At 36.6% G+C, this 15,187-nt stretch overlaps 1 protein-coding gene across 1 annotated transcript in view; it reads left to right on the top strand.

Annotated features, from left to right (window-relative positions):
- Positions 1–2,984: 2,984 nt before the first annotated feature.
- The window catches only part of LOC136269577 (E3 ubiquitin-protein ligase TRIM71-like), an 85,597-nt gene continuing 73,394 nt past the window's right edge, over positions 2,985–15,187 (top strand). Inside the window, exon 1 of the mRNA XM_066068184.1 lies at positions 2,985–3,049. The gene's annotated coding sequence lies outside the window, so the exon portion shown is untranslated. The remainder of the gene's footprint in view (positions 3,050–15,187) is intronic.

The following is a 15,187-nucleotide window of genomic DNA, read 5'->3' on the forward strand; positions in this document are numbered from 1 at the left end:
ACTCTGGTGATACGCACTCTGATCCTGGTGATAGATATGAAGACCTTGGTGATGGGTATACTGACCCTGGTTATGGGTGTACAGGCCCGAGTGATTGGTATACTGACCCTGGTGATGGGTGTACAGACCCCGTTGTTGGGCACAAAAACTCTAGTGATGGATATAATGACCCTGGTGATAGGTATGGAGACCCTGGTGATGGGTATACTGACCCTGGTTGTGGGTGTACAGACCCTGGTGATAGGCACACAGACTCTGGTGATACGTACTCTGACCCTGGTGATAGGTATGGAGACCCTGGTGATAGGTATACTGACCCTGGTTATTGGAGTACAGACCTTGGTGATGGGCACACACAGACTCTGGTGATACGTACTCTGACCCTGGTGATAGGTATGGAGACCCTCGTGATGGGTATACTGACCCTGCTTATTGGAGTACAGACCCTGGTGATGGGCACACAGACTCTGGTGATACGCACTCTGACCCTGGTGATAGCTATGGAGACCCTGATGATGGGTATACTAACCCTGGTCATGAGTGTACAGACTCTGGTGACTGACACACGGACTCTGGTGATACGTACATTGACCCTCGAGACCCTGGTGATGGGTATACTGACCCTGGTCATGGGCGTACAGACCCTGGTGATGGGCACACAGACTCTGGTGATACGCACTCTGACCCTGGTGATAGCTCTGGAGACCCTGATGATGGGTATACTAACCCTGGTCATGAGTGTACAGACTCTGGTGACTGACACACGGACTCTGGTGATACGTACATTGACCCTCGAGACCCTGGTGATGGGTATACTGACCCTGGTCATGGGTGTACAGACCCTGGTGATAGGCACACAGATTCTGGTGAGACGTACTCTGACCCTGGTGATAGGTATGGAGACCCTGGTGATGGGTATACTGACCCTGGTTATGGGTGTACAGACTCTGGTGATAGGCACACAGACTCTGGTGATACGTACTCTGACCCTGGTGATAGCAATGAAGACCCTGGTGATGGGTATACTGGCCCTGGTTATGGGTGTACAGACCCTGATGATGGGCACGCTGATTCTGGTGATACGTACTCTGACCCTGGTGATAGGTATGGAGACCCTGGTGATGGGCATACTGGCCCTGATTATGAGTATACAGACCCTGGTTATGGGCTCACAAACTCTGGTGATACGTACTCTGACCCTGGTGATAGGTATGGAGACCCTGATGATGGGTATACTGGCCCTGATTACGGGTGTACAGACTCTGGTGATGCGCACACAGACTCTGGTGATACGTACTCTGACCCTGGTGATAGGTATGGAGACCCTGGTGATGAGTGTACTGGCCCTGATTATGAGTATACAGACCCTGGTGATGGGCACACAAACTCTGGTGATACGTACTCCGACCCTGGTGATAGGTATGGAGACCCTGGTGATGGGTATACTGACCCTGGTTATGGGTGTACAGACTCTGGTGATGGGCACACAGACTCTTGTGATACGTACTCTGACCCTGGTGATAGGTATGGAGACCCTGGTGATGGGTATACTGACCCTGGTTATTGGTGTACAGACTCTGTTGATGGGTACACAGATTCTGGTGAGACGTACTCTGACCCTGGTGATAGGTATGGAGACCCTGGTGATGAGTATACAGACCCTGGTGATGGGCACACAAACTCTGGTGATACGTACTCTGACCCTGGTGATAGGTATGGTAACCCTGGTGATGGGTATACTGACCCTGGTTATTGGTGTACAGACTCTGGTGATGGGTACACAGATTCTGGTGATACGTACTCTGACCCTGGTGATAGGTATAGAGACCGTGGTGAAGGGTATACTGGCCCTGGTTATGGGTGTACAGACTCTGGTGATAGGCACACAAACTCTGGTGATACGTACTCTGACCCTGGTGATAGGTATGAAGACCTTGGTGATGGGTATACTGACCCTGGTTATGGGTGTACAGACTCTGGTGATGGGCACACAGACTCTGGTGATACGTACTCTGACCCTGGAGACCATGGTGATGGGTATACTGACCCTGGTTATGTGTATACAGACCCTGGTGATAGGTCATGGGTAGATCTACAAGGGGTCAGTGACCTGTTCACCCCAAATCCCCCCCCCCCAACAAAATAGGTCCTGAGTAAAAAAAAAAAAGGAAAATAGATTTCTCCTTTTTCCCCTCCTAGTCTTGGATTTTTTTATTTATTTTGGACTAAGGTGTTTGTAGAACCTGGTGAAAGGAACAATGCACGTGATAATATTGGTTTACATAAAGTCTTTATACTAGCATACATGTATGTAATGAAACCATGATATTTTGTTCAGGCACCTAGCATCGTAGCAAAGTGGGTTGAGGGCAGACTCATCCAATCTTGCCTTGAAAAAAACCCCAACTCAAAAATACTTTTTAAATAATTGAAAATCCTAATCCGTGGGGGTAGGGGGCTAAGTGTACCTTTAACTTCAATTTCACAGTTTATTTCCTCTCTTTCATTTCAAATTTTACATGGTCCCAAAAATATTGGGGGGGGGGGGGGGGTGCAACTGTATGTTAATTTACTTTTTTATAAGTTAATTCAAAAAAAATATTTGCTGCGAGAAAACGTGTGCTGGAGGGGGGCAGTCCCGTCACCCTGTCCCTGCCCCCATTCCAACCCCCAACCCCCCTCCGATGCTAAGTGCCTGTTGTTTTCCTGTAACATTGATTTTGATTGTTCTCTCAATTGTTTATTTAATTTTTTGGTGTAAAATCTAATGTACATAACATTTTTATCACTTCTGATCATATTTTTCATATAAAAATCGCATTTTTAAATTGCACATATATCAGTTCGAAGTTCCTCCAAATAGCTTTCGAATTTCCTCCCAATCGTTTACCGATCCCGATGGAAAGTTGGTTCACGCATGCGCACATCCTGGTTATAGTGCCTGGTTATAGGATATAAAAAGTACCCTATTCTATACGACAATTCATTGATGGACGGTAACCTTCAGACCAGGAAGTAATATCATACCTGCGGTTGCCATGTTAGAGGGGTTTGTAATTATAGCACATTCTATTTACAAAGCACAAGTAAATAAGAAATGAATATGATAATATTGGATTACATATAATCACCTTAGTTATGTCACATAAGGCATCAAATATATCGGTACACACACAATATAATATTAGTTTTGGGGGGAAACTTGTGGGATCTTGTACCCATAACCCATTGTGTACATATGAGGAAAAAAAAGTACGTATTTCTTAAACTGACTTGTATATTTATTAAACTGAACATAACTGCTGTTAAATATATTAAAATATATGTAAAAAAAAACAAAAAACCAGTAGGCCTATATATAAGCAAGGGTCTTGCGTTTAAATTGTACACTCTCTCAGTAAGTCGATATACCCTATCTTTATCCCACCCAAACCCCGATGACACACAAATTAGCTTCTTTGGCCGAAGGTTTTTGAGAAAAGTTTTTTTTCAATTTTTTCGATATACATGTAAATAGGGTATATATCTCGACTTCTCTTCCCATACATTTTTAAAACGGCTTATTGATAGAAATTCAAAGGCCTGCCAAACTGCACAGCTGCAGACTTTGTTTGAAAATTTTGTAATATGAAAGGAGGTCGTTCGCTGTACAATGTACATTTGCTGAGAAAAAGGTTGAACCTTTCACATGCATTTAAATTAGTTTGTAGCTTTGTCTCAAAATAAGGTACACTAGCTATTATTAGTAACATCCGTCTTGATGCAGAAACAGGTGCCTGTGGGCTTCATGCACGGATCTAGAGGGATACTCTGGGAGGGTCGGGTCTGGACCACTCTTGAAAATTATAACCTCTTAAATTTGCACACAGAGGTTAAAAGTTATCATATGAAAATAGACCTTGGACCCCCCCCCCCCTTCCCTTAGTAAATAGAATTATCCATCATCTCCGCCCCCTCGCAGAAAAAATTCCTGGATCCACACATACATACTTCATCCAGTTAAAGGTTTCAGAAAAAGGTTGTAATAGAGGTCACTAATTTGGTCATATCAGAGCAAGAATTGGCAGTTGTACCTAACAGTTAACTTTTGGAAGGGAAAATAAACGGGGAATGGCTAAAAAACCTCATATAACGATTAAGATTTGAGCCTAATATCAGCGAAATGTTAAAATTTAGGCTGTCTAACGTTTATTCTTTATTTATTATGCACATAATAGGGACCGATATATTTATGAACATGATGAATCATTGTTTTAAAAAATAAAATAAACCATATTTTTAATCTTATTTTTCCAGTATTTTTAATTACTGGATACATTCATAACATAATGAAATGTTTTGAACTCATCTTCAAATTATAGTAAAGATATGAATTAAGCTAATTAAATTTTATGATGTATAATGTATTGGAAATAAAGATCTAAGAATTGCTGTTCTCTTAATTTCAGAATTGTCCACCGTTGTGAAGAAGTCGTTTGACCATGGATCCTGAGTACGACCTCCAGGATGTGGTACGGTGTCATCTCTGTGAGACCCCGGTCCCCCCTCTAAACTGTGTCATTTGTAACATATATCTGTGTAAAGACTGTGAGGGGAAACATCTTTCTGATAAATCCAAACAACACAAAGTGGTGCCATTCAAATATCGGGGATCTTTTCCTAAATGTCAAAAACATTCCACAGAAATCTGTGACCAATACTGTGAACAATGCAACATTCCTATTTGTGAACTCTGTGTTTCCTCTAAGGAACACCAAACTCATGATGTGGAAGATATATTGGAAATTTTAAAATGCAAAAAAATTTTAATACAGAAAGATTTACAAGATTGTGAAAAATTAATTCATCCTAAATATCAAGAGATTTTATCTAGCATTTCAGAGCAAAAGGCAGATCTGAAAGAAAACTCCCAGAAATTAACAACAGTAATCAACAAACATGGAGAAGATTTGCACAGAGAAATAGACACCATTATACAGAAACTGAAATCTGATCTTGATGAAATGGACACCAAACACCTGGCTGTCTTAAACAAACAGGAAGATGAAATCACACACACCATACCTGAAATCACACAGAGCATTGCTGATCTGAAGAAGTTACTGCACTCCAATGATGTCAGCCGTGTCTCTGCCTACAAATCCAGGAATGTTGAATTCAGAAGATTGCCTCCTAAACTCACAGTGTCCTTACCAAGTTTTACCCCTCAGAAGATCAACAAAGAACAGCTTTATCAACAGTTTGGTTCTCTGTCAGCGTCATCTATCAAAACAGAAGAACATGGCTACACCATGGAATCTTACTGGGACAGACGGCTCATTGATGTACCACTGATCATCACACAGATAGACACTGTGTATAGAGGATTCTTACATGCATTACACAGTGTGTCCTGTGTGAGTGATGAAGAACTGTGGATGTGTGGTTCTAATGACAACAAAATGAGACTCTACAGCGTGCAAGGGGAACTAGTGAAGTCAGTCCAAACCAAGTCAGGGAACGAACCATGGGACATAGCAGTGACAAGGAGTGGGGATCTAGTTTATACTGATTACAGAGATAGAACTGTGAACATAGTGAAGAATACACAGATACAGACAGTGATCAGACTACAGGGGTGGAGACCTCGCGGTGTCTGTAGTACCTCCTCTGGTGACCTCCTGGTTGTCATGGACAGTGATAATTATATACAAACAAAAGTTGTGTGTTACTCTGGCTCCACAGAGAAACAAAGTATTCAGTACGACGACAAAGGACAACTTCTCTATTCATCTGGTGGCACTAAATACATTAGTGAAAACAGAAACCTAGATATCTGTGTGTCAGACTATGTAGCCCATGCAGTAGTGGTGGTCAATCAGGCCGGGAAACTCCGGTTTACCTACACTGGTCCTTCCTCTACTACCAAGGGATCATTTAGTCCATACAGCATCACAACAGACAGCCAGGGTCGGATCCTGACAGCAGACCTTGACAACCACCGTATCCACATCCTGGATCAGGACGGACAGTTCCTCCGCTACATTGACTGTAATTTACAGATTCCATATGGTTTATGTGTGGACTCCAGAGACAACCTCTTTGTGGCTGAGTGGGGCACAGGTACAGTGAACAAAATCCAGTATTACATGTAAATAAACAGTACATGTGACAATACACAAACATAAGATGATGTGTAATTACATTTAGATAGACTCTATATGTATATGTAAGCACTGTTATTGAATAGAACTGTTTGTTTGTCATGTAAACAAATTATATGATGACATTTTAAGTACAATGTTTATTGATTCCATGCTAAGAATTGTTCTACATAAGAATGTCTTTTAGTTGAAATAAGTTCAGAGGGCTCACATGTTTTATACAACACAGTTCAGTTTTATATAAGATGAATTTTACTATAGTCTGTCCCAAGATATTTTTGCCGCATATTTTCTTAAATTATTCAATATTTATAAATACCTCTTGGTTCAGACGATGTTCATTCAATAGTATGAAAAAATCCCAAGATTTCCCCTTTGAAACGCCCCCTCTAGCTTGTCGGGTATCAGTACACGGCTAAAAATAAAAAGTCTACAAGGTTTTTCCATTGCCAAGAAGATGAAGACGCCCGGATGATAACGTTGAAAAATTGCGCGAGGGGTCCCAAGTATTTCCGAATGGAGAAAAGATGTCAACATTCCCCATTATAAATCTCCGTAGGAAATCTGTTTTCGTTCCTGTGAATTTTTACGAGGGAAAAATGATAATGTGTGAATGAAGTTATCTTGGGAATTTTCCCTTCCATCGATTTTAATTGCACTTCAGTCACAGGTATGTGTATTTTTATTAAAAATCGTTCAAATATGCAGCAAAAATATCTTGGGACAGACTATAACAAAACAGTGATGCATAATGTGCATGATGGCTTCATTTGTTATTGACTTCATATTGAGTAGTCGACAAAGAAAACTCGTGTTGACATCATTTGTTCTACATTTGATATATCCCTTTATGATTTTTGCATGATTACCATATTTAGATATTACTGGTAAATTATGTTGATGCACTACTCATAACATATTGAGTTTAATAAAACAACCACAGTACATTTGTTTATCTGAATTATGTCCTTTATGTTTAATATTTTATTACGGATGATACCCCAAAGTACCTTCCTTTGTTTGATTCATATTCTGTAGATAACACTACCAGAGTAAGACGAAGTCATGATACTGTATTAGACACAAGAGGGAAAGAGTTGCTTGAATTTTGTATACAAAATCAATTACGCATTATGAATGGAAGATGCTTAGGAGACATTTTTGGGCATTATACCTGTTTCAATCCCTTAGGTCAGAGTACAGTTGATTATTTATTAGCAGCTGAAGAAATTACAAAACAGCTTCTATATTTTAAAGTTTCTGAATTTATTCCTACTCTATCTGACTGTCACTGCAAAATATCATGGGAAATTTTAGCCAAATTTCAACATTCTTTACCCACCAGATCAGAGGAAGGTTTGCATAAAGTCCCCATTAATTACACTTGGACAGAAGGGTCAGATATAAGATTTCAAGACGCTCTTAATTCACCAAATATTCAATCAAAAATCAATAATTTCCTGTCCAGAGCAGATAAATGTACACATGAGAAAATATCTGAATTAATTTCTGACTTTGAAAATATTATTTTATCATCAGCTGAACTGTCGGTCAAAAAACCAAACTTTAAGAATAAAAATAAAGTTAAAAACAAAAAATGGTTTGACGCAGACTTGAGTAAAATGCGAGCCAGAGTTGTTGCTCAAGGTAAACTATATTGCAAATCCCCTAAGGACCCCATTATCAGAGGGCACTACTATAAATTATACCGGGAATATAACAAAATAAGGAAGATGAAATATAGAAAATTTAGAAGCGACATTATTAACAAGCTAGATTCTTTGCGGATAGATGACCCAAAACAGTATTGGAAACTTGTAAATGATCTAAGGGCAGAAAAAGCTGATTCAACTAATTATCCAGTAGAACCTAATGCATGGTTAAACCATTTTAAATCTTTACATTCATCAGTGGACAAAAACTTTGAAGACAGATTTAAAGAATTAAATTTTCTACTTGCAGAAAAAGAACGTAAACATAACATATTTAATAAACTAGACAACATAATAACAAACAAAGAAATATCTGCTGCAATTTCTTCTTTAAAACGTGGAAAAGCAAAAGGGTTAGATCTTATATCGAATGAAATGTTGAAAAGTGGACACACATTTCTCATACCTTGTTTATTGAAACTATTTAATTATACCCCCGCAAACGAAGTTTAGGGGGGTATATTGGTTTCACCTTGTCCGTCTGTCCGTCTGTCTGTAGACGCAACTTTGTCCCCCCTATAGAATTTTTTATTACTGCATGGAACAGTTTGAAAATTTGTACATATGTTGAACACCATCTGAAGATGTGCACCTGCAATTTTTTTTAAAGATCAGACAAGATTTAATGATTTTATGACAATTTTCATTTTCCTTATTCTATATATTGTACACTAATGTTGAAAAGTAAGGGAGGTAATCCTTACAGATTTTATTAATTAATTAATAGTATTAAAACACTCTAAAATATATTGATATAAAAACATCCAGATTGAGGTTTCTTTGTCTTTATGTCTTAATTAATAATTTTTTAAATTTTTTATAAGTATTCTATCAACTGACATTGCAAAGTTTTTGTTTGTCAATGATAAATTCTTGGGAGCTAATGAGAACATCAAAGACAAGTGTGGCTGAATTCATTTGTCCCAAGGGAGCCATTATCTGAGCCATGGTTCAGATGGAGCATGTGTTTAGGGAAAATTGATAATCTGTAAAATGGGTGATGGTTTTGGGACTTTTTAAAAACTGTTTCATGTAAACCAAAAGTTTCTATTATTATAAGGAAATAAATAATATCATTATTAATAAAGAAATTAAACTATTTTAAGAAGTTGTTTAAATTTATTAGTCAAGTAAATTGATGAAGTGACCCTAGTGAGCATTAATTTAAATGAAATTCAAAATTACAGATATGATTGTTGTGTTTTGGCAATTCTAAAATTGTTTGTAATATTTAATTTTCTTTTTTTACATATTTTTACATAGTATGGTAATTATGGTAATGTTTTGGGAGTTTATTAAATTTAACAAGTTCATCAAAGAAAATCATAGTCCTAAGGATCAATTTTCTGATATGGAGTTCCATTGTGCCATAAGAGAAAGTGAGGAAAATTTGAAACAACTAATTGCATCTGTCAAGACTGTTATTAGAAAGATATTGAAAGTTTTATCAACAGAAGAGCATTGCTTGGCTACTGGTATTTCCATTTACTACAAAGGGAGGGGTTATTGTCATTTTGTTGGTATTTCTTTAAATCAATTAAATTGAAAAAAAAATATCATCAGATATTACCATAAATTTGTAAATGTATTACTGTTATAGATATGTATTTACCGTGAAATTCTGACAATTTTGATTTTAATTTTTCTTTGTTAACTAATTTTTTTTTTACAGTTCTAGAATTTTTTTTTTGTATGTGTTCCAAACCTTTATTATTCAATTTAATTATTTGTCCTATTTGAAATTAGCCTTGCGGGGGTATTAGTCCCATTAGGACAGTTCTAGTTTATGCTTTTCCTTTAGTTATTACCCAGAGCAATGGGCTAAGGGATATATCACTCCTATATTCAAATCAAATGATCCCTGTAACCCAAACAATTACCGTGGAATAACTATAACAAGTAATCTGGGCAAACTTTTCAATACTATTTTGAACACCAGATTAGATAACTTCCTAATTTAAGTGAAAATAATCTAATACATGCACCCTTGTCAGGTTGGATTCACAAAACATGCCAGAACCTCTGATCATTGTTTTATTGTTAAATGTTTAATTGATAAATATTGTAATACAAAAGAAGGTAGATTATATGCCTGCTTTATAGATTTTCATAAAGCTTTTGATAGTGTTGTTCACAATGGATTAAAACTAAAACTACTACAACATAATGTGGGAACAAAATTTTATTGTATCATTAATAATATGTATATGAAAAGTGAAGCATGTGTTAAATATGATAATTTTCTTACCTCCTCATTTCCTATCAAATTAGGGGTGCGTCAAGGAGACAATTTGAGCCCCACATTATTTAAAATGTTTATAAATGACCTGCCATCATATTTACAGGGCTGTATTGACTCTATATCATTATACTCAAAAAACATAGACTGTTTAATGTATGCTGATGACATAGTAATCTTTTCATCATCACCAGAAGGACTTCAGCAAAAATTAAATGCTCTAGAGAAATATTGTGATGACTGGGGTATGCAAGTTAATTCCAATAAAACAAAAATTATTATATTTAACAAAGCTGGGAGAACAATAAAACATAAATTTAGTTACAAAAATTTCAATATTGAATGTGTACCAAATTACAAATACTTAGGCATTCATTTCACAGCTTCAGGGACTTTCTCACTGGCTAAGGTGGAATTACACAAAAAGGGACTGAAAGCTTATTTCAAACTACGAAAAGACTTCCTGAGTCTAAACCCCGGGATATCAACTAGCTTAAATATATTTGACCACACTATAAAGCCAATTTTACTTTATGGCTCTGAAATATGGGGAATCTTTAATGTCAATAACACAAAAATAAAACAGTCTAATGATATACTGATACAACAATGTTATAACAACTTAATAGCTGAAACTTTACATCTCAAATTTTGTAAAACCATATTGGGCTTGAATAAGAAAAGTATGAACCATGCTTCACTTTCTGAACTAGGAAGATTTAATCCTCTACATTATGATATTGTCAATAGATTACTAAGATATTGCTACAGATTAGAAAATTTAACAACAGAGTTTCCTCTATTAAAAGATGCATTTCTATGTAGTAAAGAACTTCATTTCGCCCAAAATACAACTTGGTATTCCTCTATTGAAAAGCTACTAAACATTCTTAATATTCAAAACATTATGACATATTCTAAAAAAGACTGTGTTACTTCTTTAAAACAATCTCAGACTAAAAAATATTTGATGGATTGGCAGTACTCAAATGAAACACTTAAAGATGTATGGGCAGCGGAAAGGGCAAAAAATACAATTTTACAAAACGATAAACTGAATTCAACAATCTAAAATAATATTATCAATGACCATAAGTGCAAAACAAACAGGCTTCTTTGCAAAATAAATGTACATAAAATCAACCAAAGATATCTAAATACAAATCAAACTAAAAAAGTAAAACCAACAGACATAAATGTAAAACGAACGTACATCAACGTGAAACGAGCGGACGCACAAATAAACGCCAGGTGGCGCTTTTAGGGATGCAATATGCGTCATCGATTATTGTGTTCTACGTAAGAAAGCGCGAAAGCCTCGATCGGTTCAGCATCTAAAAATGGCCGCGGGTAAAGCGGAGGATGTGATTAGACAAGCGTCGAGGCTGCTTGGTCAGGCGGCCGAGTTGTTGACTTCTGTCCCGAATGAACATCCTGCCTCTGCAGCAACAACTCGGCTGAATAGAAGTGCCGACGCCGTCAGTGAACATCGGCGGCTATTTGCTCCAGCAAGACACGTGCATGTAAGCAACATGGTTTTGGAGATAGTAACTATATTGTTAACTTATTATATGAAAGAATATATATGACAATCTATTTTACCAAATGATAAGATCATACTATATTTCGTTATATATTATTAGTACTAACGATACACTCAGTGTACATGTGCATATCTGTATATTGCGTAGGCGTCGGAACCCCCCCCCCCACACTTTTTTTGCAAAGTTAGACCTAACCATAGGTGGTTCAGCCCCCCCTCCCCCACTTTTTCTCACAGCAAAGATAATTGTTCCTAAATTTACATTGGAAGATTGAAAAGTTGGAGTCATAGGCATACTAGCCAACCAACCCCCCAACCCCCCCAACCCCCCACGGAATAAGGAATTCCTGATTTGGGGGAAAACAATTTTGGTAGGTAAGATTTTTTTTTTTGGAAGTATAGGTGCATAGGTATCTTCCCCCCCCCCCACCCCCACGGATTAGGATTTCCATGATTTTGGGAAAAAAAATTCCTCATTATTTCTGAGGATTAGTCTAGCCCCCCCCCCCCCCCCCACTTTCAATTTGCTTCCGACGCCAGTGTATTGGATATTTATTATCAGGGCTGCGTTCAAGATCTTAGCTGCCAGCCTAGCGCTAGCTTAGCCGCTAGATTGAGACATCAAGGTATATGTAACGGACCGCTGAGTCTCAGATTTGAAATTGGTAATATTTAATTAAAGACTAATTTCATGGACATAATTTGTTAATTTCAAACGGAAATATACATAGTAAAATTCATTTTCACTTAAAGGATGAATAAAATATCACTATATACGGTAAAAAGATTTCATGTTTGTTACAAAGTGGTAACTAAGGTGGCCATCATGAATTCGACGCTTAGCATAAAATATTTAGGCTACATGTACGTATATTTACCTAGCCCTATGTAGCAGCTACGATCTTGAACGCAACCAAGTTATTGACAGCATCCGATGTTATTGGATAGCCGAAACTAAAAATGGCGGCAAAACTTTTAATATGAATGACGTATTATTAAAAAAGATTTTGAGATTTAAAAAAATCTATCCTCATCTAATTTATCAATAATAAATTGGTGAAAAGAAAAGAGGGATAAAAGCCCCGACCTCATTTGCTTTTAGATATCATGAATATGCATGAGAACCTCAAATTTAATTTTGTTAATAGCCTTACATGATATTGTATCATTTCAGTTTAACAACAGGAGGAGTGATGTTGTAAATAGAAGTAAGTATTTTAATTGATTAACTGAAATACTGATTAATGACTGAAACAAATTCATATTTATTTATAAAAAATCAACAACAACAAAACTGGCAAGAACTTTAGTGGATATATGTACACTTTAAAAAAACTCTTGATTAACATGATTGATGCTACAAGTGTTAAACAGATTATTAAATAAAGTAGCAGAGAATTTCTCTTCGCAAATTTTAGGGGAAATCTGAGGACCATAGGGCCTACTGTTTTCCCTTTTATTAGGCATGAATGTTAAACTTTGAACACCTCATGGGGCCCCAGTATTAGTCTGGTGGTCAAAGCTTTATTAATTTGGAATCTACAATATTTAAGGATGCTTGCTTAGTAATCTCACAACTTGAAGCATTGTAGTTCCCTAGAAAAAGATTTTAAAACATTTTCCCTCTATATTTCTATATTAAACTTTGAACACCTCTTGGGGCCCCAGTATTAGTCAAGTGCCAAAGCTTTATTGATTTAGAATCTACATTATTTAAGGATGCTTGCAAAGTATTTACACTAATTGAAGCATTGTAGTGTTCCAGAAGAATATTTTATAACATTTTCCTTCTATATTTCTATGTTGAACTTTGAACTCCTTCCGCCTAATAACTATAGGCTGACCCCCTGTTTCTTGGGTTGGGCCTATACGAGTTAGTCCCCCTTTTCCTATAGTGCCCTTAATCCATCTCGATGACAGATGTATTCATAATAATATCCCAAACTATTGCATTGTTAGAGAGAAGAAGATTTTTTAAGATTTTTTGTTGCCTATATAATTAGGTTAAACTTTGAACCTCGCCTGGGGCCATAATCTTGGTCTGGGAATGATGATTTTTACAATTTAGAATCTTCACTATATATACAAGCTTTTTTTTTAAATATTGGCATTCCTGGGACAGTGTTTCTTTAGAAGAAGATTTTAAAACTTTTTTCTTATGTTTTTCCATGTAAAACTTTAAACCCTAGTTTTGGTCCAGGGGGTCACAATTTTTACAATTTAGAATTTTCACTATATATACAAGCTTGTGTAAATATTGGCATTTCTGGTGCATTGGTTCCTGAGAAGAAGATTTTTAAGACATGCACCCTATAATCACTGTTTCACAATTATCTCCCCTTTAAAAAGGGTGGTCCCTTTATATTAACAATTATTTTAACATCCCCTTTTTATAAGAATGCTTTGTACCAAGTTTGGTTAAATTTGGCCCAGTGGTTCTAGAGAAGAAGTTAAAAATGTGAAAAGTTTACAGACAGACGGACAAACAACGGACAACAGGTGATCAGAAAAGCTCACTTGAACCTTCTGTTCAGGTGAGCTAAAAAAAAAAAGGGAGAAGACTACATTATTGCAGATTGGATTGATGTTCAGAATTGAAAATAATGTTATGTCCTATTTTATATTGCAGAACAGATGAACAGAAAAGTTAAAAAAATTGTATGTGCTCTTGCAAGCAGAAATTCTTCTAAGGTGCCAACTCCCCGGGAAAAGACTACACTGAAAGCAAATGGTCTTGGTGAAAAAACTTTGTTTTTTCCATCATTTGGGAGTGCAGCAGATGTCAAATCTGTCTTGTTAAGGTACTAAGCTTCATTCAAGTTCATAGATATAAATTTATTTTAAAGATCTATTTCAACAGTCCTAGTTACGGTATCTTTGTAAAATATTTAGCCTAATGTTTACTGCTAATTTTACCTGTAAATGGGAGTGTATTATGTAAATAACCATAGGAAAAATTATTTATATTAACAAGACAACTTAATAATAATGTTACAACTGCACTGACTATCTAATACGCCTATGCTTTATCAATCTGGCCATTAAAAGTCAAATACTTTACAAATGAGTCATTACACTTTTTATTAATTCTTGATAAAAAATTGACCCCCTTCTCAATCTTAATCTCAGTCTTAAAATGCTTTGAATGCTTCTGAAATTGTGTGATAAACATAGATGTATGACATTATTATAGTAAAATAGTCTTTACTCAGATTTTATATATGCTTTAGGGAATTTCCCAGGCTTGAAGAAGGTGGCGGATTTGAAATATTACGCACCATGGAAAACTCTAGGGTTTTTCTGATGGTTACTTGTGTTGGGGCATGCACAGTGGATGAATTAATGCAAATGTCATCTGGTCGTATTTTTGTAAGGCCAATACAGAGTTCATTACACATAGACGAAACCAAGAGAACCCTTGTATCTTCTGATTTTGAGGAGTGTCAGATTTGTGGTTCTCTAATCAATCTAGCAGATCTGAGAGACCACAGCAAAGAATGTCGGGTATGGTTTTGTAATTAAAAAACTGAAGCAATGAAACTATAGAGAA

Source organism: Magallana gigas, chromosome 8, assembly GCF_963853765.1.
Source record: "Magallana gigas chromosome 8, xbMagGiga1.1, whole genome shotgun sequence".
NCBI lineage: Eukaryota > Metazoa > Mollusca > Bivalvia > Ostreida > Ostreidae > Magallana > Magallana gigas.